Below are 25,471 nucleotides of genomic sequence, written 5' to 3' on the forward strand. Positions count from 1 at the left end.
TAGTCTTTGTTTCTTGCTTTTTATTTCTTTTTCCTTTGAGAATTCAAGAAAGGAATGATATTTTAAATGTGGTTGGTGCATCATGTGAGGTTTAATGGGGTGTGGAAGTTTCAAGGGATTTTCGTATTTTAAGCATTTAAATTATGACATTTTGTACTCTATTTTAAAATTTTCATGACAAGATTTCCGTTGGAAATTATTATTTTCTCCATCCTATTTTAAAAAATAATTAATATTTTTTAATGACTAATATGATAAATAAAAATTTTTAAAAAATAATTAATAAAAAAATAGAAAATTAAAATATTAAATATGAGATCTACTAAAAATTAAGCAAATATATTTATATTATATTACTGTGAATGCATTTTAATTTTATTAATTAAAGCTTTAATGTGAAAGAAAAAGGTAAAAAAAGTTTTTTTTTCTTTATAAATCTATTAATTTCAATATTGATGACCGTTGGACTTCTTCACCCCGATACAAGGCCAAACCCATGATGACTGCCTTAATTTAAGGGTCAAATGGCCTCTTCAATGAGTCGGCCTAGATCACCCGGCTTTGAGGTCGGGTCTCCCGTGGGCCTCAGTCTTCTCACACCTGGTTCGATTCTGGGGTCCAGAGTGATAACGGACAGCCGGCCCATACATTCAGCAGACTTGTTTATACGCATGCCAGAGAGGGAATTAAATGGTCATTTAGCATGAAGCAGACGCCTGGCATTTTCGTACGTCTGTATCCGTATGACAGAAACAAGTGGCTCAATAACAGTAACGTCGTTAAACGTCATTAGCAGATAAAGGAAAAGAAAAAGGAGAGGGATCATCCTCTCCTCTCATACTAAACTTATCCAACCATTATAAATTCTATTTTCTTTGGATATTAGAACGTCAAATACAAATAATTTAAATTAGAAAGGCAAAGTTTAGGAAAATGAAAGGTAATTGAAGACATGAATGACAAAATCTAATAAAAAGAGGGCAGCGATCTTTGACCCAACAATGGCAGGAATGCCAAATTCTAAAGTGTGCCATACTTTTTGTGGGAAAAATTTGTCTATATCCATGCATGAAAACTCAGCGGATGCTCAAACCGTCTTGGTTTAATTAGTCAAGGCATAAAAAAAAAAAACAGTATTTAGTTTAAATGAAAAAAATTAATTAAATTAAATTAATTTAAAATTTTAATTTAATTTTTTATTTATTTTAATTTTATTTTATTTTCAATTTTAAAAATCTTAATTATTTTGATTCACTTCAATTTTAATTAAAAAAATTAAAAAAAATAAATTAATATGATCAATGATAATAATATATTATTTTTGATAATATTGATATATTAGACTATAATTAAAATTAAAATATTTTAATTAAATTTTAAAATATAAAAAATAAAAATTTTATTAAAAAATTTAACTGATAAAATTAAATTAAAATTTTAAAATATTAAAAATATAATATAAAATATAAAAATTTTATTAAAAAACTTGATTGATAAAATTAAATTAAATCGAATTGAATGAAATCGATTTGATATAATTTTATTTTTATTTAAAATCAATTTAATTTTTATAAATATTAAAATTTTAATTTTTAATTTATTTAATTAATTTAATTTTAAATAAAATCAATCGAATATTTATTTTTATTTAATATAAAAATTAAAAGTAATATATTTATTTAAAAAATATTTAATATTTATATTATTTTATATTTTAATTCAAATATTTAAATTTTAATTGATTGAACAAACGTTAGGCGTTGTCAGTGAATTGGCCATTTATTTACTATTTTTTATAAATTTAAATTAAGTTCAAATAAAAATTATTTATATTACATTAAAATTTTCATATCAAAATTAAATATATTATATTTATCTAAATTTTAAATCGGTATTGGATTCAAAGTATTAAAAAAATCCATACTTTGAATCCACAGCCAAAACTGCTCAAAGAATTGTACCTGTCTCGTCTTATATTAGTCGACAGAACCCTTTTTATTTCTCCAATATATTTTCCAAGTGAGTTTCTCCTTCATTATATTCTCATTTTGTGCATTTGTCTTTTCTTATACAAATTTTTTTTTTATCAAATATATATGTCAAATATATATGAAAAATATTATAATTTTATAAGAAAAAATATTATCAAATCTCTAAACTTTTATTTATTTTTAATTTAAAATTAAAGATATGAGTTTATGAACAATTGATGTTTGATTCAAATGTGTTCTAGTCTTGCAGATTTAGTCATGGAATGTAATGTTTAATTGCTGGTAGAAGAAAATTATAAGCAATTTGATGAATAGATTTATGAGCAAAGCGGTGCATTGGTAGATGTGATGTGATGTGATGGGGAGAGTGAGTGTTGTAAAAGTCTGGAACTTTAAAGAAGATAAGATGGAAAGAGAGTTTAGTAGCTCACTTGATTTGACTGCTGATTAACCATCTTTACGCTTTCTCTCACTCGCCATGCCTTTTTGAGGGACAATATCCTCTTTTTCCCACTTTTCTTTTTCGCTTTTTTCTCTTATCAAGTTTATTATTCCGGCTTTTTGAAAAATATATATATTAATACGTTTATGACGTTTAAAAATTTATTAATTAATTTTAATTATTAAATATTATAAAAAAATTTAATAGTTAAAATTAATAAAATAATTAATTAATTTTGATATTTTTTTCATTTAAAGAATAAATTAATAAATTTTTGTAAGCATCAAGTTATTATTATTATTATTATTTTTTGTCTTTTTCCATTCCTCTAAAGCATTCCGCTTTGACGAAAAGAGAAGGTTGCTAGATAAGGTTGTTTTATTTGGGTTTCATCCCGAGATGCGTTAACAAGATTAATTTGATTTCATTATCGAAAGAGTTGCTGTGGTGTAGTGGTTATCACGTCAGTCTTACACACTGAAGGTCCCCAGTTCGATCCTGGGCAGTAACATTTTCTTTTTTTTTTCTTTTTTTCTTATAATTATTTTTGTGTGTTTTAAGTTGACATGGATGGGCATGGGCTTTCTCCTGGAGCCCGGATGAGTGGAAACTGATGCATGAGATCCGTATCAACTTTCGCTCGATGGACTGGGCTCTGACTCTGATGCCTTGAAAACTTGGGACACTTCCAATTATTTAGAGGTCTCAGGCTACGTTCCAAAGCACGAGAGCTCTAGCTGATATGAATCTGTTTCAACAATTGGCCCAAATTGAATAACAAGTTTAGAGTCACTCTCGGCTTTGGATACAATTTTGGTACCACAGCCATGGCTTTCCTCACAAAAATTAAAGTCCAATCATGGCTCTATGTAGCAAAAATTCCTGCTTTAATCCCATTCTATTTTCTCCTTCCCTATATTTCCTTAACTTAAACTCCATTTATTTCATAAATATTTTTTTTTTATAAATTTTCAATAATATTTCATAAGTTTTAGTACTCTTACTATCAATTTTGCATGGCTATCATTGGTTTTACTCTTCATTTTTTTGTGTATATTAATGGTGATAGTAATAAAATTTAAAATACTTGCAATCATAAAAAAATATTTAATATATTTTTAAAAATATAAAAATAATTAGTTTGGTCAGAAATTAAGTAATGATTTTATTTTATTTTATTTTTTAAAAGGTGTTGTATTGCAAGTGAGCAAAATGATTATTGGGTAGAAAAATCAACAATCCTGTCTGTGGTTAGTAGAATTGACTTCTCACAATCCTCCAAACAATTTTTAACAAATACTTCTAAATCAAAACCCATTAACAATAAAGAAGCATTTTTAATTGGGAGAGAGAAAAGGTAGAATCCGACACCTCGTGATGGCTAATCCTATAATTTCTCTTCACAAAAAATGATTGCAACCAAAGCTTTTAGATAAGATTTTTTTAAAAAAATTAAGTTGAATATATAATTTACTCATGTCCCATTATTCAAAAATCAGTTGACACGTTAACTTTTTTATTATTAATTTTAAATGCATGATATTTATTAAAATATAATTATTTAATTTATATATATATATATATATATACCATTAAATTTTACCTTAATTTGAAATAAAATAATATATTTTTTATAAAAATTTTAAATATTTTTTAAAATTAATTTAAATTTAATATAATATTATAGTCTTTCCATTAATATTAAATTCTTTAATATAATTTTAAACACAAAAAAAATAAATATCTTATCATTTATAAATGTTTTAAACACTTTTATCCTTAAATTACCTTTTAGAATGAATTTATCATATATATATATTCAAATTAATAATAAAAAAGTTAAAATAATAATTGACTATTCACATAAACGTCAAGAATTAAATTATATATTTAATAAAAAGTCATTTTTCTTTACTGATTTTTTTAAATAATAATTTTTATTTGAAATATATATATATATAAATATTAATATTTTTTTTTACCTTACAAACTGTATTTAAAATTTTATTAAGAGCAATAGGTGTATTTGTAAAGTATAATTAAATAACATTTATAAAATGATATTAATACCATTTGTATTCTGTGAGCACTTTTAATTTTAGATATCAAAATTTAAAGTATTAATAATACGCGGATGTTTATATTTTTTGCAGTATATGGTGTATTTGTATTTAATTATTTTTTACAAATTTAATTATTTTTATTCTTTTATGATTTTAATTAGATATTTAATAGACTTACTAGTATGATATAATATTTGCCTATAAGTTATCATTATAAAATGAAATCATGTAATAAGATTTTAATAAATTATAATATTTGATTACCCAAATTTTATCTATAAAATAAAATTTTAATCATCATAATGTTTAATATTTGAAACGATAAAAAATTTACCATTTTATGACAATTTTCATAATATATAAATTACGTTTTTAAAAGATATTATATAGTAGTTTTTCACTATATCTATAATCACAATATATCTTATTTACTGATCGATATTGATAACCGTCAGACCTCGCATTTTCATGGACTGAATTAGGACCCCCAAAATCATATTATGCCTTAAGTTCGGAGCGCCCCTAGGCAGGCCTGGTCTGTGGCTTCGACCCAAGATCCAGCTTGAGTAATGGGCCTGGTCGTCAGTAAGCCTAAATCCAGTAAAGAGGAGGCCGACCCAAGAAGGAGACATAGGGAGAAATGAGCCAGTCTCGTCCTTTCACAGCCCTATTCGCATGCGCATTGGGAAGAATTAAATGGTCGCCTGACACAGGTATGGCAACTAATGGTATGAGTCCATCTGACAGAGACAGATTGTAATACCCGGCTAGACTTCGGTATCGGAATTCCTACCGTCCGGTGGAATCTCGGGTGTCGGAGACCTCTAGAAGGGTAAAACTATGTTTGAATAAAATGTTTTAATGTGTTTTATGTTTTTAATCAAGAAAGAAATGAGATTTTGCATAAAAATAGCCTTGGAGGAAAACTCAGGTTCGGCCGTCGAACCTCAAGTTCGGCCGCCGAACATGCATGCACTTTGGGAGTGCTTTAGGCCCCCGAAAGCATAAGTGAGGGAAGTCTAGGTTCGGCCGCCGAACCTCATGTTCAGCCGCCGAACATGGCATGCATGCGGAGGCACGTTCGGCTCCCGAATGTGGCCTGGCCAGCCACCTATAAAGGGGTCCCTTAGCCGAAAACGGGCGAGCTTTTCCCCCATTTTCGGCCAAGGTGAGCTCTCCGCCGCCCCTCACTGATCTTGAGTTCCTTCCTTCAAATCTTTCACGATTTTCACTAGTTTTCACCTTGTTTTGAAGATTTTTGAGCAAAAGGACAAGTTTTGAGCTTGGAGACCCAAGGAGCTAAAATCTCTCCCAACTCCAAGTTAGATCGCCTCTACTCTCGATCTTTAAGAGGTAAGAGTCGATCTCTAGTTTATGTTGTGCTTTAAACAAGTTTTATACAAGTTTATGAAGTAGAAATGCATATTTAGGTTGTTTTGAGTTTATGGGTTTAATGTGTGTTTATGAGCAATGTGGGTATGTTGATGTGTTGTAGTTGGGGTTTAGGCTAGTTTGAGACCCCTATAGACTTGTATGCTTGTTTGTGTATGATTGGGAGTGTTGTAGAATAGGTTTATGCATGTTTGAAAGGTTTGGGAGGCGTTTGTGCATGTTGGAGCTAAGTTTTTGCCATTTTGGAGAAACTCAGGTTCGGCCGCCAAAGGAACTTTCGGCCGCCGAACCCGCTTGTGGAGGCAGCCTTCGGCTGCCGAAGCCTGCCATTGAAAGAGAACTTTCGTCTCTGGAGGGCAGTTTCGGCCGCCGAAAGTGCCGCCGAACATGCATGAGTTTCGTCTCTGTCTGGGAGTTTCGGCCGCCGAAGGTGCCGCCGAACTTGCCTGACTTTCGGCTCTGGAGGGACTTTCGGCCGCCGAACCTGCCGCCGAAAGTGCCCTGTCCAGCCTTCCTTTGCATGTTTTTCTATGATTGTTTCATGATGTTTTAAGGGGTTTTTGGGGAGTAGTTTAGAGTTATGTTCATGTATGTTTGGTCCCTCATTTGAGTCCACCTGTGTAGGTTCGGACCCGAGGAACCGAGGACCCCAGCAGTGAGTCAGCTGCTCCAGTGTCTGGTCAGAGCTATCCAGAGGTGAGTGGAATAACTTATTATGTTTTTAAAGCAAATAATGGACATTTTAGCATGATTCATGCATCATTAATGCCATGAGATATACTAGGTTGTTTGCATTAGAATTCACGAATATGTTGCATTGCATACTCTATTGCTGTTGATGTGGATGAACGTTGGATGATCCATAGCCCTCAATCTATGATGTGACGATGTGATATGTACGGTACGGAATGTAAGACCAGTGGGACCCATTCTACGTTCGCTGGCACTATGTAAGAGAAAGACCATGACCCATTCTACGTTCTGGCACATTGGAATGTTATGTTATGCTATGTAAGAGAAAGACCAGGACCCATTCTACGTTCTGGCACTATTGGATATGTAGAGGGCTATTGGTGACAACTTCATCCTTGATGTGATTAGCTGTGATGTGATGCATTCCATGTTATCATATATTTTAAATGTTTTATTATTCTGCTCACTGGGCTTTAGTAGCTCACCCCTCTCCCTTAACCCCCAGGCTTGCAGGTACCGGGTAGACCAGGAGGTCAGCAAGAGTAATGAAGTCTTGTGTATGTAATAGATAGAATGTGGACATGATAAAATTGTAAAATGATATATTGTTATGTTATGTTTAGTATAGTATGTAATGTAATGATGTTCAAGGATGTTAGAGGTGTGCTTGACCATAGAATGTTGTTATCCCTTTTGATACATGATCTCAGATGTTTTATGATGTTTTTGTAAACCAACTCAACACAGGTTATGTCAACCATTGGGGCACTGATGAGATCCCAAAGAGGGGTCAATGTTTATGGTTATGTTTATGCTTAGTGCATGTACAGGTTGAGTTGGGTGTATGAGAAAATGAATGAAAGAAAAGTTTTAAATTTTATGTATGTTGTTAATCATGTATGGGATTAAACAGGTTCACAGGATGTATGTTTGGCTTGCTACGGGTCCCGGCGGCCTTAAGTCGATCTGGATCCTAGCGCCGGTAGTGGTCCGATTTTCGGATCGTTACAGAATGGTATCAGAGCCCTAGGTTCATATGGTCGGACCTAGAGTGTCGGGCTCATAGATGTTATAGAAGATCAAGCACAATAGGAAAGATCATGTCCACTAGGATAGGATGTGGAGTCCAGTCTTGTTTAATTATGTGAAATGCCATGATTATATGCATGAGCATTAATGCTATGATATGAATGTTATGTATGTGATGCAGGTTCATGTGTTTCCACATGAACCATATGATGCGGATGTTTTTAGTGTTGTGTACTGTTTTTCAGAAAACAGGATGAGAGGAACCCGTCGATCTGGACGATTGACTGGAGTACCACCTGAGGATGAGGGCACGAGCGCCCGTCCTCCTGCATTGTCTAGGGCAATGTCATGTAGATCAAGCAGAGAAAGAGTGTCAAGGGACCCTAGAAGGTCTTTTGATGCTAGCAGAAGGGGGACAGATAGAGGAGGAAGTTCTTCAGATGTGAGGGAGGTTATGGATGAGGATCAGAGGAGGGATGGGAATCTGGATGTCAGCATGTCGGAAGAAGGGACAGGGGAGTCACAGGGAGGCGCTCAGGCCTCGGGGTATGGTTTTCCACCCCATTATCCACCCTTTCCACAGGGTTCAGGGTATCCGATGGGAGGCACATCGGATTACTCCAGCTTTAACCCCTACCCTACCTACATGCCTTATCCACCTTTCTATCCACCCTACCCACAATACCCAGCTTATCCACCCTCACCCTACTATCCTAACCCGGCAAACCCCACCTCGGGGAATGCTACACCCCCACCTCCACCACCTACAGAACCAACAGCCCCAGTTACTCAACCTTCTAGACCTAGTTCAGCCGGTGGGACCAAAGTGAAGATGACAGATTACCTTAAGCTGGATGCTCCCAAATACAAGTCAGGGGATGATCCCTTTGAGTACCTGAGGGTAGTGAAGACGATAACTGATGAACTAGGGGCAGATGATAGCAGGGCCATTCAAATGGCAGGGTTCACTTTAAAGTGCAAAAAGGCACGGGAATGGTTCAAGTGTTATGTGGACCCAAGACTCGACGGCATGACATGGGAGGAATTTGCAAATGAGTTTGCTGGATGGGCTTTTCCAGACAGTTCTAGAGAACTGAAGATGATTGAATTTGAGCAGCTGAGGCAGACAGATTACATGAGTATAGAGGAGTACACGGATAAATTCTTGGAGCTATTGCCTTTTTCAGGGCAAGCTCTAGATACAGATTCGAAGAAAGCCAAAAGATATGTTATGAAACTGCATTCTAGGTACTCCTCTTTGATTCAGTCAGTTGAGAGGGAAAGTTTCCACACTGTGGTGGATATGGCTCGAAGAATGGAGGCGAGTGCTATAGTTGAGGGGTCAGTGAAGCAGTCAGTGACCCAGTCTTCAGGAGTCAAGACCCCAGGCAGAGGAGGGCCAGGTCCCTCTTCTCAGAGCTCAGGTAGCAAGAGGTGGAGTAACACCACCAAGAAGCTGAAGAAGAACAAGTTCTAGAGTAAGCTGAAATCCGGTCTGGGTTTAGGCGGTGGCTCGAGCTCAGGTTCAGATGGTACAGAATGCCTAAGGTGTGGGAAGCCACACAAGGGAGTGTGTCGGGCTGGGACTAATGCATGTTTCAAATGTGGACAAGAGGGACACATGGCTCGGGAGTGTCCTAGAGCGCCTTTTATGGGCCAGCCCCAGCAGACAGCTTCTGGTAGTGTGGCACAGCCAGCAGCTCCAGCCACAACTCAGGGCAGTGGCAGAGGTAGAGGGAGAGGGGCAGCCTCTTCTTTTGCTTCTCGAGGTGAAGGTCCGTCAGCCCCAGCCAGGATCTTCACCATGACACAGCAGGAGGCTAACACATCCAACACCGTGGTGTCAAGTAATCTCATCATTGGGTGTTCTGATGTGTATGCATTAATGGATCCGGGTGCATCTCATTCTTTTATTGCTCCGAGAGCCGTTGAGAGGTTGGGTCTGATAGTCTCTGGATTAGAGTGTCCCCTATGGGTCAGTGGACCCAAGTGTGACCCGTCAGTGGCAGAGTCAGTCTGCCAGTACAGTCCAGTTTTTGTTGAGGGAAGATGCCTCTCCGCCGACCTTGTGGTTCTAGATTTGACAGACTTTGACGTCATTCTAGGGATGGATTGGCTATCTACCCATGGTGCTACCTTGGACTGCAGAGACAAGGTAGTCAGGTTCAGAGATCAGAATGGGTCAGAGGTCGTCTTCAGAGGAGACAAGAGGGGTACACCTAGAGGTCTGATATCAGCTCTTCAGGCTCATAGGTTGCTTAGGAAGGGATGTCAGGGGTATTTGGCTCATGTGAGAGAGTTAGATATTCAGGTCAGGGAGCCGGCCTCAGTGCCAGTTGTCAGAGAATTTCAGGATGTTTTTCCAGAGGAGCTTCCAGGACTACCACCTGCTAGGGAGATAGAGTTTGAAATCGAATTGATGCCTGGAACTAGACCGATCTCTATTCCTCCCTACAGGATGGCTCCAGCCGAGTTGAAGGAGTTGAAAGAGCAGTTGCAAGAACTGGTAGAAAAGGGCTTCATCCGACCGAGTACCTCACCTTGGGGTGCTCCAGTCTTGTTTGTGAGAAAGAAGGTGTAATACCCGGCTCGAGTCCGGCATCGGAATTCCTGTAGTCCGGTGGAATCTCGGGTGTCGGAACCCTCGAGAAGGGTACTACATATGTTTTCCAAGGTATTTTCACTTGTTTTCATGTTTTGAAGTGTTCAAAGACTTGAGGTTTGAAAGAAAAGCAACAAGGGAGAAATGCAAAGGTTCGGCCGCCGAAGGTCACTTTCGGCCGCCGAAGGTCACTTTCGGCCGCCGAACATTGCATGGTTGCGGCTTCACGTTCGGCTGCCGAAGGTGGTCTGGCCAGCCACCTATAAAAGGGCCAAGGGTCGGTGGAAGGAGGTTATTTCTCCTCCACTTGCAGCCAGAGGTGAGTTTCAGCCTCTCCACGTTGACTTTCATGTTTTCCATGATTTTCATCAAATCTTTCAAGAGTTTTAAGAGTTTTGGTGACTTATGAAGGTTTTGAGCAAAAGAACCAAGTTTTGAAGCTTGGAGCTTTGGAAGAGCTTTTCTTCATATCTCCACGATAGGATCCTTCATCCTCAAGTTCTTTAAGAGGTAAGTGAAGATCCTGAGCTTCTTTGATGATTTTGAAAGGTTTTATGAAGTTTGTATGGGTAGTATGCATGTTTAGGTTTAGGTGAGGTTGTTGGTGATTTGTGGTGTTCCAGCATGTTTAAGTGTTATGTGCTATGTTTGTTTGGGGTTTAGGGTAGTTTTAGACCCCTTTGTGCATATATATGTGTATATGCTAGTTGGGAGTAGTTGATATGCATGTTTGTAGGTTTTTGGGCAAAGTTTGCATGAAACAGAGCAGGGTTCTGCCCTTCGGGCAAAACCAGGTTCGGCCGCCGAAGGAAGGTTCGGCCGCCGAACCCCTTGTGGAGGCAGTTCGGCTGCCAAAGGTTGCCCCCGAAAGCTAGGCTTTCGGTTTAGAAAAGGACTTTCGGCCGCCGAAAGAGGGAGTTTGGCCGCCGAAAGTGTGTGAGTTTCGTCTCTGGACGAGACCTTCGGCCGCCGAAGGTGCCGCCGAACATGCATGAGTTTCGTCTCTGGAGTGGGGTTTCGGCCGCCGAACCTGCCGCCGAAAGTGCCCTGTCCAGCTTTCTTTTGCATGGTTTATGTGATGGTGTGAGGATTGTTTAGAGGGGTTTTGGGGAGTTTCTTAGAGATGTTCTTGAGTGAGTTTGGTCCCTCATTTGAGTCCACCTGTGTAGGTACGGACCAGAGGAATCAGGGAGGTCAGCAGTGAGTCCAGTGTCAGAACCTGCAGAGTCAGTGCAGAGATAACCAGGTGAGTGGAATTAACTTAATGTTTTAATATGAGAACTGAATATTTTATCATGTTTCATGCATCATGAATATGCTTAGGGTGCGTGCATTAGTGAACACGAAGATGACGCATTGCATGTATCCTTGTACTTGGCATGGCTCCTTGTACATTGCTTATGTGAGACGGCACGGACTTCGTGAGGATTCATTAGCCCTCAGAGGAAAGACCTGGAACAGCCCTACGGGGACCAGGCACAAAGACCTGGAACAGCCCTACGGGGACCAGGCAAATGGTACTCAGGTACCCCAGATGAGATAGAGGGAGTTTTGATCCGTCCGGCCGAGGTGATGTGCTTATATGTTGCATTCCATGAGAGCATGTTTTATCACCAGTTATTTTACTATTCTACTCACTGGGCTATAGTAGCTCATCCCTCTCCCCTAACTCCAGTTGTGCAGGTTCAGAGGTCAGAGAGAACTCAGCAGGGAACAGGAAGAGTACAGAGTTCTGTAATAGCTAGTGTGGACATGTAATTGTATCGAGATAGTGTATATGTATAGAATGGTGCTTGATTTATAAGACTTGTAATCCCTTTGTGGAGTCACATGATCAGTTTATATATGTTTCTTTATTCTTGTATGTTTGTGAGCAAAACCAGGCTTAACATTATGAGTTTGATCCGCCTAGAGCCATGAGGAGCTCTAGTAGGGATTAGTAGAGCACAGAGAGAGTGCATGCACAGGTTAAGCCTTGGAATGAAGACAAGTTTTAAGTTTTTATAGCAATTGTGTGATCATGTATGGGATTTCACAGGTCGACAGACAGGATAGCAGGCTTACTACGGGTCCCGGCGACCTTAAGTCGATCTGGATCCTAGTGCCGGTGGCAGTTCGGTTTCCGGGCTGTTACAGATTGGTATCAGAGCCCTAGGTTCATATGGTCGGACCTCTAGAGAGAGAGTTGGGCTCATAGAGAGGTTTAGTAGGTCAAGCACCATAGGAAAAAACATGTCCACTAGGATAGGAGGTTAGTCCTGTCGCTATATGCTGATGTGCAATGCCATGAGTTATGCATGTGCATGTTTTTGATGTGTTGCTGATATGTTATATGATTTGTTGTTTTCCAGAGAGTGAAGATGCGAGGAACTCGTCGATCCGCGAGATTGACTGGAGTCCCACCTGTTAGTGAGGGTGCAGCTGCTCGTCCACCTGCCTTGCCAAGGGCAAGATCTCACAGGTCAAGCAGGGAAGGAACGTCACGAGACCCTAGAAGGTCTTCTGACGAGAGCAGGAGAGGAGTAAACAGAGGGGGAAGGTCAGTAAAAGAAAGAGGTGTGATGGAAGAAGATCAGAGTAGAGATGTAGATGTAAGCATGGGTGTAGGAAGATCAGAAGAAGGTATGGGGGAGTCCCAGGGAGGCATGCAGGCCTCGGGGTTTGGCTATCCACCCTTTCCACAGGGCCCAGAGTATCCGATGGGAGGTACGTCGGAGTACTCCAGCTTTGCCCCATATCCACCCTACATGCCATATATGCCCTATCCTTCCTTTTATCCACCATATCACATGTATCCACCCCCACCTGTTCATCCAAGTCCAGTACAGCCTGAAGTGAGGGAACCAGTTCCTCCACCACCACCTCCTGAACCAGTAGCCCCTGTTGTGGAAGCACAGCAACCCAGTTCGTCAGGGGGAAGTAAAGTGAAGATGACCGAGTACTTAAAGTTGGATGCTCCTAAATTCAATACAGGAGATGATCCCTTTGAGTATCTCAGTGCAGTCAGAATGATAACAAGTGAGTTGGGAGCTGATGACGGTAGAGCCATTGAGATGGCAGGGTTCACTTTAAAGTGCAAGAAAGCTAGAGAATGGTTCAAGAACTATGTGGACTCGAAACTTGAGAGTATGACATGGGAAGAGTTCGCCAACGAATTTGCTGGATGGGCTTTTCCTGACAGTTCCAGGGAACTAAAGGTTGTCGAGTTTGAGCAATTGAGACAGACGGAGGAGATGAGTGTTGATGCATATACAGATAAGTTCCTGGAATTGTTGCCATATGTCGGTCAGGCATATGATACAGATCAGAAGAAGGCAAAGAGATATGCCACAAGGCTTCATCCCAGGTATTTCTCTTTGATTCTTCATGCGGAGAAGGAAAGTTTCCACTCTATTGTGGATGCTGCTAGAAAGATGGAGGCCAGTGCCATAAGTCAAGGTGTAGTCAAGGCACAGTCTTCTGGTGTTAAACCCGGTTCCTCCTCACAGAGTACAACAAGTGCAAGTAAGAAGAGATGGGAGAAATTCAGAGGAAAGAGAGGCAAGTTTTGGAACAGGCTTAAATCGGGTCTGGGAATGAGTAGTGGCTCCAGTTCTGGTGTAGATTTTCCAGTGTGCAAGAGGTGTGGCAAACAGCATAGAGGAGCTTGTCAGTTGGGATCCACAGCCTGCTATAGATGTGGGCAGGAGGGACATTATGCACGGGAATGTCCTCAGGCGACTTTAGTTGCACCATCCCAGCAGATGAGTACGGGCAGTGTTGTACAGCCAGTAGCTTCAGCCATACCACCAAGCAGTGGCAGAGGAAGAGGAAGAGGGGCAGCCTCTTCATCAGGGATGGGTTCCCGAGGTGCAGGTCCGTCAGCCCCAGCACGGATTTTCACCCTGACTCAGCAGGAGGCAGACACGTCGAACACGGTGGTGTCAGGTAATCTCATCATTGGGTGTTCAGAGGTGTATGCTTTAATGGACCCCGGTGCTTCTCACTCTTTCATTTCTTCTAGAGCTGCAGAGAGGTTGGGTCTGATGGTGTCTGAGTTAGAGTGTCCTCTATGGGTCAGTGGACCCAAATGTGATCCATCTTTGGCAGAGTCAGTCTGTCGGTTCAGTCCAGTGTGCATAGAGAGTAGATACCTTCCAGCTGACCTGGTGGTTCTAGAGTTGACAGATTTTGATGTCATTCTAGGGATGGACTGGTTATCTACGTATGATGCGACCCTGAACTGTAGAGACAAGGTAGTCAGTGTCAGAGACCAGGATGGGTCAGAGTGTGTCTTCAGAGGAGACAGGAGAGGGACACCTAGGGGTTTGATATCAGCCCTCCAGGCTCGTAGGATGTTAAGGAAGGGGTGTCAGGGGTTCCTAGCTTATGTGAGAGAGCTAGACAGTCAGGTTAGGGAACCATCCTTAGTACCAGTTGTTCGCGACTTCCCAGATTTGTTTCCTGAAGAGCTTCCAGGACTACCACCGGATAGGGAAATAGAGTTCGAGATTGAGTTGATGCCCAATGCCAGACCGATCTCTATTCCTCCCTACAGGATGGCACCAGCAGAGTTGCGAGAGTTGAAAGAGCAGTTACAGGATTTGGTAGCTAAGGGTTTCATCCGCCCGAGTACCTCACCCTGGGGTGCTCCAGTCTTATTTGTCAGAAAGAAGGATGGACCTCTTAGACTTTGTGTCGACTACAGACAGTTGAACAAAGTCACTATCAAAAACAAGTATCCTTTACCCAGGATCGATGATCTTTTCGACCAGCTGGCAGGAGCAGGTTGTTTTTCTAAATAGATCTGAGATCCGGATACCATCAGTTGAAGATCAGGGAAGGAGATGTATCCAAGACTGCTTTCAGAACCAGATATGGGCATTATGAGTTCCTTGTGATGCCGTTCGGGTTGACTAACGCCCCTGCAGCATTCATGGATCTCATGAACAGGGTTTTCCGGGAGTACTTGGATCGTTTTGTGATCGTCTTTATTGATGATATCTTGGTGTACTCCAGGAATGCAGAGGACCATGCCCAGCATTTGCGGATAGTGCTGCAAACCTTGAGAGAGCATGGCTTGTATGCCAAGTTCTCCAAGTGTGAGTTCTGGCTAAGGAGCATTTCCTTTTTGGGACATGTTGTATCAGAGGAAGGTATAGCAGTCGATCCCAAAAAGGTAGAGGCAGTAGCCAACTGGCCTACACCCACTACAGTGACAGAAATCAAGAGTTTTCTGGGTTTGGCAGGCTACTATCGGAGGTTTGTTCAGGACTTCTCGAAGATAGCTGCTCCTATGACCAGACTGACCAGAAAGAATCAGAAGTTTGTGTGGTCAGAGGAATGTGAAGAGAGTTTTGCAGAGTTGAAGAGACGATTGACTTCAGCACCGGTGTTAGCTCTGCCGATCAGTGATGAAGATTTCACAGTGTTCTGTGATGCATCCCGAGTGGGATTAGGTTGTGTGTTGATGCAGAATAACAAAGTAATAGCTTATGCTTCTAGACAGCTGAAGAAGCACGAGCTGAATTACCCGACACACGATCTTGAGATGGCAGCTGTTATCTTTGCACTTAAGATGTGGAGGCATTACCTCTATGGGGTAAAGTGTGAGATCTATACGGATCATAAGAGCCTGCAGCACATCTTAAGTCAGAGAGAGTTAAACTTGAGGCAGAGACGGTGGGTAGAATTGCTCAGTGATTATGATTGTAAGATCCAGTATCATCCGGGCAAGGCTAATGTTGTAGCTGACGCCTTAAGCCGAAAGTCACTTGGCAGTTTATCCCACATTGCAGTAGAGAGAAGACCGGTGGTGAAGGATTTCTACAAGCTTGTGGAAGAAGGATTACAGTTGCAGTTATCTGGTACAGGTGCTTTGATCGCACAGATGCGAGTGACACCAGTGTTTCTCGAGCAAGTGGCTCTGAAACAGCACGAAGACCCCGAGTTAGTGAAGATTGCCAGGACTGTTCAGTCTGGCGATAGTGCAGAGTTCAGATTTGACGGTGAGGGGATTCTTCGGCACGGTAAGAGGTTATGTGTACCAGATGATAGCAGTTTGAAGGCAGACATTATGAGGGAAGCTCATAATGCGAGGTATAGTATGCACCCGGGAGCCACCAAGATGTATCAAGATTTGAGAAGGGTGTATTGGTGGCCAGCAATGAAGAGAGAAGTGGCACAGTTCGTGTCAGCCTGCGAGACATGTCAAAGGGTGAAGCTAGAGCACCAGAAGCCGGCTGGAATGCTTAACCCACTGCCGATTCCAGAATGGAAATGGGAAAACATAGCTATGGATTTTGTAGTGGGCTTACCGGCGACGTCTAACAGACTAGACTCCATTTGGGTAATTGTGGATAGACTCACTAAATCTGCTCACTTCATTCCAGTCAGGAGTAACTACTCTGTGGACAAGTTGGCGCAGGTGTATGTAGACGAGATAGTAAGGTTGCATGGAGTTCCAGTATCGATAGTATCAGATCGAGGACCTCAGTTTACCTCCAGGTTTTGGCGGAGTCTGCAAACTGAAATGGGCACAAGGTTGGATTTCAGCACTGCTTTCCATCCACAGACAGACGGTCAGTCTGAGAGAACCATCCAGACCATTGAAGATATGTTGCGAATGTGTGTGTTAGACTTTGGCGGTTCTTGGAGGCAGCATCTACCTCTGGTGGAGTTTGCCTACAATAACAGCCATCATGCTAGCATAGGGATGGCTCCTTATGAAGCTTTGTATGGGAGGAAGTGCCGAACACCTGTTTGCTGGGAAGAGGTAGGAGAGAAAACTCTTGCAGGGCCAGAGTTAGTTGAGATAACCAGCAAGTTAGTGCCTATTATCAGAGAGAGGATCAAAACAGCTGTAAGCAGACAGAAAAGCTATGCAGACATCCGTAGGAAGCAGATAGAGTTCCAGGAGGGGGATATGGTATTGCTTAAGGTGTCTCCGATGAAAGGAGTGGTTCGGTTTGGAAAGAAGGGTAAACTGGCCCCACGGTACATTGGTCCCTTTGAGATCTTGCAGAAGATCGGGCCTGTATCGTATAAGCTAGATTTACCGGCTTCTATGGAACGAATTCACCCGGTATTCCATGTTTCTATGTTGCGAAAGTTTGTGTCAGATCCAGAGAAGGTTCTTAGTGAACCTGAAGTGGAAATCTTAAGGGATCTCACCTATGTAGAGCAACCAGTGCGGATCCTTGACACCCAGATCAGAAAGCTGAGAAACAAGGAGATACCAATGGTGAAAGTTCTGTGGAACCACCACAACCTAGAAGAGTGCACTTGGGAGCCTCGGGAGTCTATGCTCCAGCAATACCCATATCTGTTTTAAGGTTAGTTTTTTTCCCTTTTCTATGTGTTTCTGTTGTGTTAGGGACATTCGGGGACGAATGTTCTTAAGGGGGGGAGAATGTAATACCCGGCTCGAGTCCGGCATCGGAATTCCTGTAGTCCGGTGGAATCTCGGGTGTCGGAACCCTCGAGAAGGGTACTACATATGTTTTCCAAGGTATTTTCACTTGTTTTCATGTTTTGAAGTGTTCAAAGACTTGAGGTTTGAAAGAAAAGCAACAAGGGAGAAATGCAAAGGTTCGGCCGCCGAAGGTCACTTTCGGCCGCCGAACATTGCATGGTTGCGGCTTCACGTTCGGCTGCCGAAGGTGGTCTGGCCAGCCACCTATAAAAGGGCCAAGGGTCGGTGGAAGGAGGTTATTTCTCCTCCACTTGCAGCCAGAGGTGAGTTTCAGCCTCTCCACGTTGACTTTCATGTTTTCCATGATTTTCATCAAATCTTTCAAGAGTTTTAAGAGTTTTGGTGACTTATGAAGGTTTTGAGCAAAAGAACCAAGTTTTGAAGCTTGGAGCTTTGGAAGAGCTTTTCTTCATATCTCCACGATAGGATCCTTCATCCTCAAGTTCTTTAAGAGGTAAGTGAAGATCCTGAGCTTCTTTGATGATTTTGAAAGGTTTTATGAAGTTTGTATGGGTAGTATGCATGTTTAGGTTTAGGTGAGGTTGTTGGTGATTTGTGGTGTTCCAGCATGTTTAAGTGTTATGTGCTATGTTTGTTTGGGGTTTAGGGTAGTTTTAGACCCCTTTGTGCATATATATGTGTATATGCTAGTTGGGAGTAGTTGATATGCATGTTTGTAGGTTTTTAGGCAAAGTTTGCATGAAACAGAGCAGGGTTCTGCCCTTCGGGCAAAACCAGGTTCGGCCGCCGAAGGAAGGTTCGGCCGCCGAACCCCTTGTGGAGGCAGTTCGGCTGCCAAAGGTTGCCCCCGAAAGCTAGGCTTTCGGTTTAGAAAAGGACTTTCGGCCGCCGAAAGAGGGAGTTTGGCCGCCGAAAGTGTGTGAGTTTCGTCTCTGGACGAGACCTTCGGCCGCCGAAGGTGCCGCCGAACATGCATGAGTTTCGTCTCTGGAGTGGGGTTTCGGCCGCCGAACCTGCCGCCGAAAGTGCCCTGTCCAGCTTTCTTTTGCATGGTTTATGTGATGGTGTGAGGATTGTTTAGAGGGGTTTTGGGGAGTTTCTTAGAGATGTTCTTGAGTGAGTTTGGTCCCTCATTTGAGTCCACCTGTGTAGGTACGGACCAGAGGAATCAGGGAGGTCAGCAGTGAGTCCAGTGTCAGAACCTGCAGAGTCAGTGCAGAGATAACCAGGTGAGTGGAATTAACTTAATGTTTTAATATGAGAACTGAATATTTTATCATGTTTCATGCATCATGAATATGCTTAGGGTGCGTGCATTAGTGAACACGAAGATGACGCATTGCATGTATCCTTGTACTTGGCATGGCTCCTTGTACATTGCTTATGTGAGACGGCACGGACTTCGTGAGGATTCATTAGCCCTCAGAGGAAAGACCTGGAACAGCCCTACGGGGACCAGGCACAAAGACCTGGAACAGCCCTACGGGGACCAGGCAAATGGTACTCAGGTACCCCAGATGAGATAGAGGGAGTTTTGATCCGTCCGGCCGAGGTGATGTGCTTATATGTTGCATTCCATGAGAGCATGTTTTATCACCAGTTATTTTACTATTCTACTCACTGGGCTATAGTAGCTCATCCCTCTCCCCTAACTCCAGTTGTGCAGGTTCAGAGGTCAGAGAGAACTCAGCAGGGAACAGGAAGAGTACAGAGTTCTGTAATAGCTAGTGTGGACATGTAATTGTATCGAGATAGTGTATATGTATAGAATGGTGCTTGATTTATAAGACTTGTAATCCCTTTGTGGAGTCACATGATCAGTTTATATATGTTTCTTTATTCTTGTATGTTTGTGAGCAAAACCAGGCTTAACATTATGAGTTTGATCCGCCTAGAGCCATGAGGAGCTCTAGTAGGGATTAGTAGAGCACAGAGAGAGTGCATGCACAGGTTAAGCCTTGGAATGAAGACAAGTTTTAAGTTTTTATAGCAATTGTGTGATCATGTATGGGATTTCACAGGTCGACAGACAGGATAGCAGGCTTACTACGGGTCCCGGCGACCTTAAGTCGATCTGGATCCTAGTGTCGGTGGCAGTTCGGTTTCCGGGCTGTTACAGAAGGATGGATCCCTTAGACTTTGTATCGACTACAGGCAGTTGAACAAAGTAACTACCAAGAACAGGTACCCTTTGCCAAGGATCGATGATCTATTCGACCAGCTAGTAGGAGCGGGTTGTTTCTCCAAAATAGATCTGAGATTTGGGTACCATCAGCTGAGGATAAGAGAGAAAGATGTGCCAAAGACAGCTTTTAGGACCAGATATGGCCATTTTGAGTTCCTTTCTATGCCGTTCGGGTTAACCAATGCCCCTGCAGCATTCATGGATCTCATGAACAGAGTGTTTAGCCAGTACCTGGATCACTTTGTTATTGTCTTCATAGATGATATCTTAGTGTATTCCAGGAATGCAGAGGAGCATGCCCATCATCTGAGGTTGGTTCTGCAGACCTTGAGGGAACATGGCTTGTATGCCAAGTTCTCTAAGTGTGAGTTCTGACTGAGGAGCATTTCATTCTTGGGGCATGTGGTGTCAGAAAATGGAATAGAGGTGGACCCCAAGAAAGTAGAAGCTGTGGCTAACTGGCCTAGACCCACTTCAGTGACAGAAATCAGGAGTTTCTTGGGTTTGGCGGGTTACTACAGGAGGTTTGTACAGGACTTCTCAAAGATTGCAGCTCCTCTGACCAGATTGACCAGGAAGAACCAGAGGTTCATGTGGACCGACCAGTGTGAAGAGAGCTTTGAGGAGCTCAAGAAGAGGTTGACTTCAGCACCAGTGTTAGCCCTGCCATCTAGTAATGAAGACTTCTCAGTGTATTGTGATGCGTCCCGTGTGGGACTGGGTTGTGTGTTAATGCAGAATGAAAGGGTAATTGCTTATACTTCTAGACAGCTGAAGAAGCATGAGTTGAATTACCCCACACATGACCTGGAGATGGTAGCAGTAATCTTTGCACTCAAGATGTGGAGGCACTACCTCTATGGGGTTAAATGTGAGATCTTCACAGATCATAAGAGCCTGCAGTACATCCTGAGTCAAAGAGATCTGAACCTGAGACAGAGAAGATGGGTAGAACTGCTTAGTGACTATGATTGCAAAATACAGTACCATCCGGGTAAGGCGAACGTTGTGGCGGACGCCTTAAGCCGGAAATCACTTGGCAGTTTATCCCACATATCAGCAGAGAGGAGACCAGTGGTGAAGGAGTTTTACAAGCTCATTAATGAAGGTCTACAGTTGGAGTTGTCTGGTACAGGTGCTTTGATGGCTCAGATGAGAGTGGCACCCGTGTTTTTGGAGCAGGTGGCTCAGAAACAGCATGAGGACCCAGAGTTAGTGAAGATTGCCAGGACTGTTCAGTCAGGCAAAGATAGTGAGTTCAGATTCGACAGCAAGGGGATCCTCCGCTATGGGAGCAGACTATGTGTACCAGATGACATAGGGCTAAAGGAAGACATTATGAGAGAGGCTCATAATGCAAAATACAGCGTTCATCCCAGAGCCACCAAAATGTATCAAGATTTGAAGAAGGTCTATTGGTGGCCAGCTATGAAGAAAGAAGTGGCACAGTTTGTGTCAGCCTGCGAAGTGTGTCAGAGGGTGAAGCTGGAACATCAGAAGCCGGCTGGAATGCTTAACCCGCTACCTATTCCAGAGTGGAAATGGGAAAATATAGCTATGGACTTCGTAGTGGGGTTACCGGCGACGTCCAACAGATTGGACTCCATATGGGTGATTGTGGACAGACTCACCAAATCTGCTCACTTCATCCCTATCAGGAGTGGCTATTCTGTGGACAAGTTGGCGCAGGTGTACGTTGATGAGATCGTCAGGCTGCATGGGGTTCCTGTTTCAATAGTGTCAGACAGAGGACCCCAGTTCACCTCCAGGTTTTGGCGGAGTCTGCAGAATGCCATGGGTACCAGGTTGGATTTTAGCACTGCTTTCCATCCGCAAACGGACGGACAATCAGAAAGGACCATCCAGACAATAGAGGATATGCTCAGAATGTGTGTGCTGGACTTTGGCGATTCTTGGAGGCAACATCTACCTTTGGTGGAGTTCGCCTACAATAACAGCCATCATGCTAGCATCGGAATGGCTCCATATGAAGCTTTGTATGGGAGGAAGTGCAGATCACCTGTTTGCTGGGAAGAGGTTGGAGAAAAGGCCTTGGCAGGGCCTGAGCTAGTAGAGATCACCAGTAGGGTGGTACCCATAATCAGAGAAAGGATCAAGACTGCTGCAAGCAGACAGAAGAGTTATGCAGACATCCGCAGAAGGCAAGTAGTGTTTCAGGAGGGGGATCTGGTATTGCTCAAGGTGTCTCCTATGAAAGGAGTGGTTCGCTTTGGAAAGAAAGGTAAACTAGCCCCATGATACATCAGACCCTTTGAAATCTTGCAAAAGATAGGGAATGTGTCGTACAAGCTGGATTTACCTGCTTCAATGGAAAGAATCCATCCGGTTTTCCATGTTTCCATGTTGAGAAAGTTTGTGTCAGATCCGGGCAAGGTTCTTAGTGAGCCTGATGTGGAGATCCAAGAAGATCTCACTTATGTTGAGCAGCCAGTACGGATCATAGACACCCAGATCAGGAAGCTGAGAAACAAGGAAATCCCGATGGTGAAAGTCATGTGGAACCACCACAACTTAGAAGAATGTACTTGGGAGACACGGGAGTTCATGCTCCAGCAGTACCCTTATCTCTTCTGAGGTTAGTTTCATGTGTGTTTTATGTGTATGTTATGTTGTATGCCTTACTTGTACTAGTTGAGGAACATTCGGGGACGAATGTTCTTAAGGGGGGGAGAATGTAATACCCGGCTAGTGTAACGACCCGAAAATCGGACCGCTACCGGCGCTAGGATCCAGATCGGCTTAAGGCCGCCGGGACCCGTAGCAAGCCTGACATGTAACCTGTAAACCTGTTTAATCCCATACATGATCAACAACATACATAAAAATTTAAACTTTTCTTTCTTACATTCTATCATACACCAAACTCAACCTGTGCATGCACTGAACATATACATAATCATAAACTTGACCCCTCTGTGGGATCGCATCAATGCCCCCAATGGGTGGCAATACATGTGTTGAGTTTACTAAACATAGTCATCAAAAAGCATTAAGATCATGTATCAATAAGGGATTACAATAAACTATGGTCAAGCACACTTCTAAACCTCAATATCATTATACATAACATGACTATTCAAACTTTACATCATCTTACAATTTATCATGTCCACTTTCTATCTATTACAAACAAGACTTTACTCTTCTTGACTTCTCTGTCTAGCCCGTACCTGCAATCCTGGGGGATTAGGGAAAAGGGGTGAGCTACTAGAGCCCAGTGAGCAGAATAATAGAAAACAACATTAAAATCTCATGCCATCATGTAATGCAACACATCACAACAAATCACATCTCGGATGGTATTGTCACCAATAGTCCTCTGCATTCCAAAGTGCCGGGACGTAGAATGGGTACAACCGGTCTTTCTCTTAACATAACATATCATACATACCAATGTGCCATGGACGTAGAATGGGTACAACCTGGACTTTCTCTTACATAGTGCCAGGGACGTAGAATGGGTACAACCTGGACTTCCATACCATATCATGCCGTAGCATCATCATACCATATGAGGACTAAAGGATCATTCAATAACTGTAACGACCCGAAAATCGGACCGCTACCGGCACTAGGATCCGGGTCGACTTAAGGCCGCCGGGACCCGTAGCAAGCCTAACATACAACCTGTAAACTTGTTTAATCCCATACATGATCAACAACATACATAAAAATTTAAAACTTTTCTTTCATACATTAAATCATATACCAAACTCAACCTGTGCATGCACTGAACATATACATAATCATAAACTTGACCCCTCTGTGGGATCTCATCAATGCCCCCAATGGGTGGCATAACAGTGTTGAGTTGGCCAAACATGGACATCAATAACATTAAGATCATGTATCAAAAGGGATTACATCATACTATGGTCAAGCACACTTCTAACCTCAATATCATTACATTACATATCTATACATCATCATACAATCTGTCATGTCCACTTTCTAACTATTACATACATAAAACTTCATTACTCTTCTTGACTTCTCTGTCTAACCCGTACCTGCAAACCTGGGGAATTTGGGAGAGGCGTGAGCTATTAGAGCCCAGTGAGCAGAATAGTAAAGCATTTAAAACATATGATAACATGAAATGCATCACATCACAACTAATCATATCAAGGATGAACTTGTCACCATTTAGCCCTCTACATAATCCAATCATGCCAGGGGCGTAGTGCAGGCCACACCTGGTCTTTCTCTTATACATAACATAACATAACATACATAATCCATGATGCCAGGGGCGTAGTGCAGGCCACATCCGGTCTTTCTCTTACATAGTGCCAGGGGCGTAGTGCAGGCCACACCTGGACTTCCATATCATATCATCATGTCATAACATATGAGGGCTAATGCATCATTCAACATTCATCCACATCAACAACATATTATGCAATGCAACATATTCGTGATTTCTAATGCAATCATCCTAAAATATCACATGGCATCCGTGATGCATGAACATGCTCAAAACTGATTTATTTATTTATTTAAAAGCATAAGAGTCATTCCACTCACCTCTGGCTAGCTCTGACACTGACTGAAGCAGCTGACTCACTGCTGGGGTCCTCGGTTCCTCGGGTCCGAGCCTACACAGGTGGACTCAAATGAGGGACCAAACAACTAGAACATAACTCTAAAAACATCCTCCAAAAACCCCCTAAAACACCTTGAAACATCCATGCAAGAACATGCAAAGAAAGGCTGGACAGGGCACTTTCGGCGGCAGGTTCGGCGGCCGAAAGTCCCTCCAGAGCCGAAAGTCAGGCAGGTTCGGCGGCACCTTCGGCGGCCGAAACTCCCAGACAGAGGCGAAACTCATGCATGTTCGGCGGCACTTTCGGCGGCCGAAACTCCCAGACAGAGACGAAAGTCTCCTTTCGGGGGCAAGCTTCGGCAGCCGAAGGCTGCCTCCACAAGAGGGTTCGGCGGCCGAAAGTCCCTTCGGCTGCCGAACCTGGTTTCTCCCAAAGGGCAGAAACTTGGTTCAAACATGCACAAATGCCTCCAAACTCAAACCATCATGCATTTAGCTCAACCAAAACATGCATACAAGCTCCTAGGGGTCTCAAACTACCTTAAACCCCAACTACAACACATCCAACGCACAATACAAGCCACATTGTTCATGAACATACATCTATACCCATAAACATAACTAAAACCTAAACATGCATTCTACCCCCATGAACTTCATAAAACTTGCTTAAAACGTAATATAAGCTAGAGATCGACTCTTACCTCTTGAAGATCGAGAGTAGAGGCGACCAAACTTGGAGTTGGGAGAGATTTGAGTTCTTGAATCTCAAAACTCCAAAACTTTGCTCAAAAGCTCAAATCTTCAAAACAAAGTTAAAACAAATGAAAAACTTGAAAGATCTAGAGGAAAAACATCAAAAATCGGTGAGGGACGGCGGAGAGCTCACCTTGGCCGAAAATGGAGAAAAGCTCGCCCGTTTTCGGCTAAGGGACCCTTTTATAGTGGCTGTCCAAGCCACGTTCGGGGGCCGAATGTGCCTCCGCATGCATGCCATGTTCGGCGGCCGAACCTGGACTCCCCTCACTTATGCCTTCGGGGGCCTAAGGCACACCCGAAATGCATGCATGTTCGGCGGCCGAACCTGAGTTTC

The 25,471-nt window shown here is 42.2% G+C and overlaps 1 non-coding gene across 1 annotated transcript; it reads left to right on the forward strand.

Moving 5' to 3' along the window:
• Window positions 1-2,871: 2,871 nt before the first annotated feature.
• On the forward strand, window positions 2,872-2,944 carry TRNAV-UAC. The gene has a single exon. It is a non-coding gene; the product is annotated as a tRNA-Val (tRNA).
• The last annotated feature ends 22,527 nt before the right edge of the window (window positions 2,945-25,471 follow it).

The sequence above is a fragment of the Manihot esculenta genome, chromosome 16 (genome assembly GCF_001659605.2).
Source record: "Manihot esculenta cultivar AM560-2 chromosome 16, M.esculenta_v8, whole genome shotgun sequence".
NCBI lineage: Eukaryota > Viridiplantae > Streptophyta > Magnoliopsida > Malpighiales > Euphorbiaceae > Manihot > Manihot esculenta.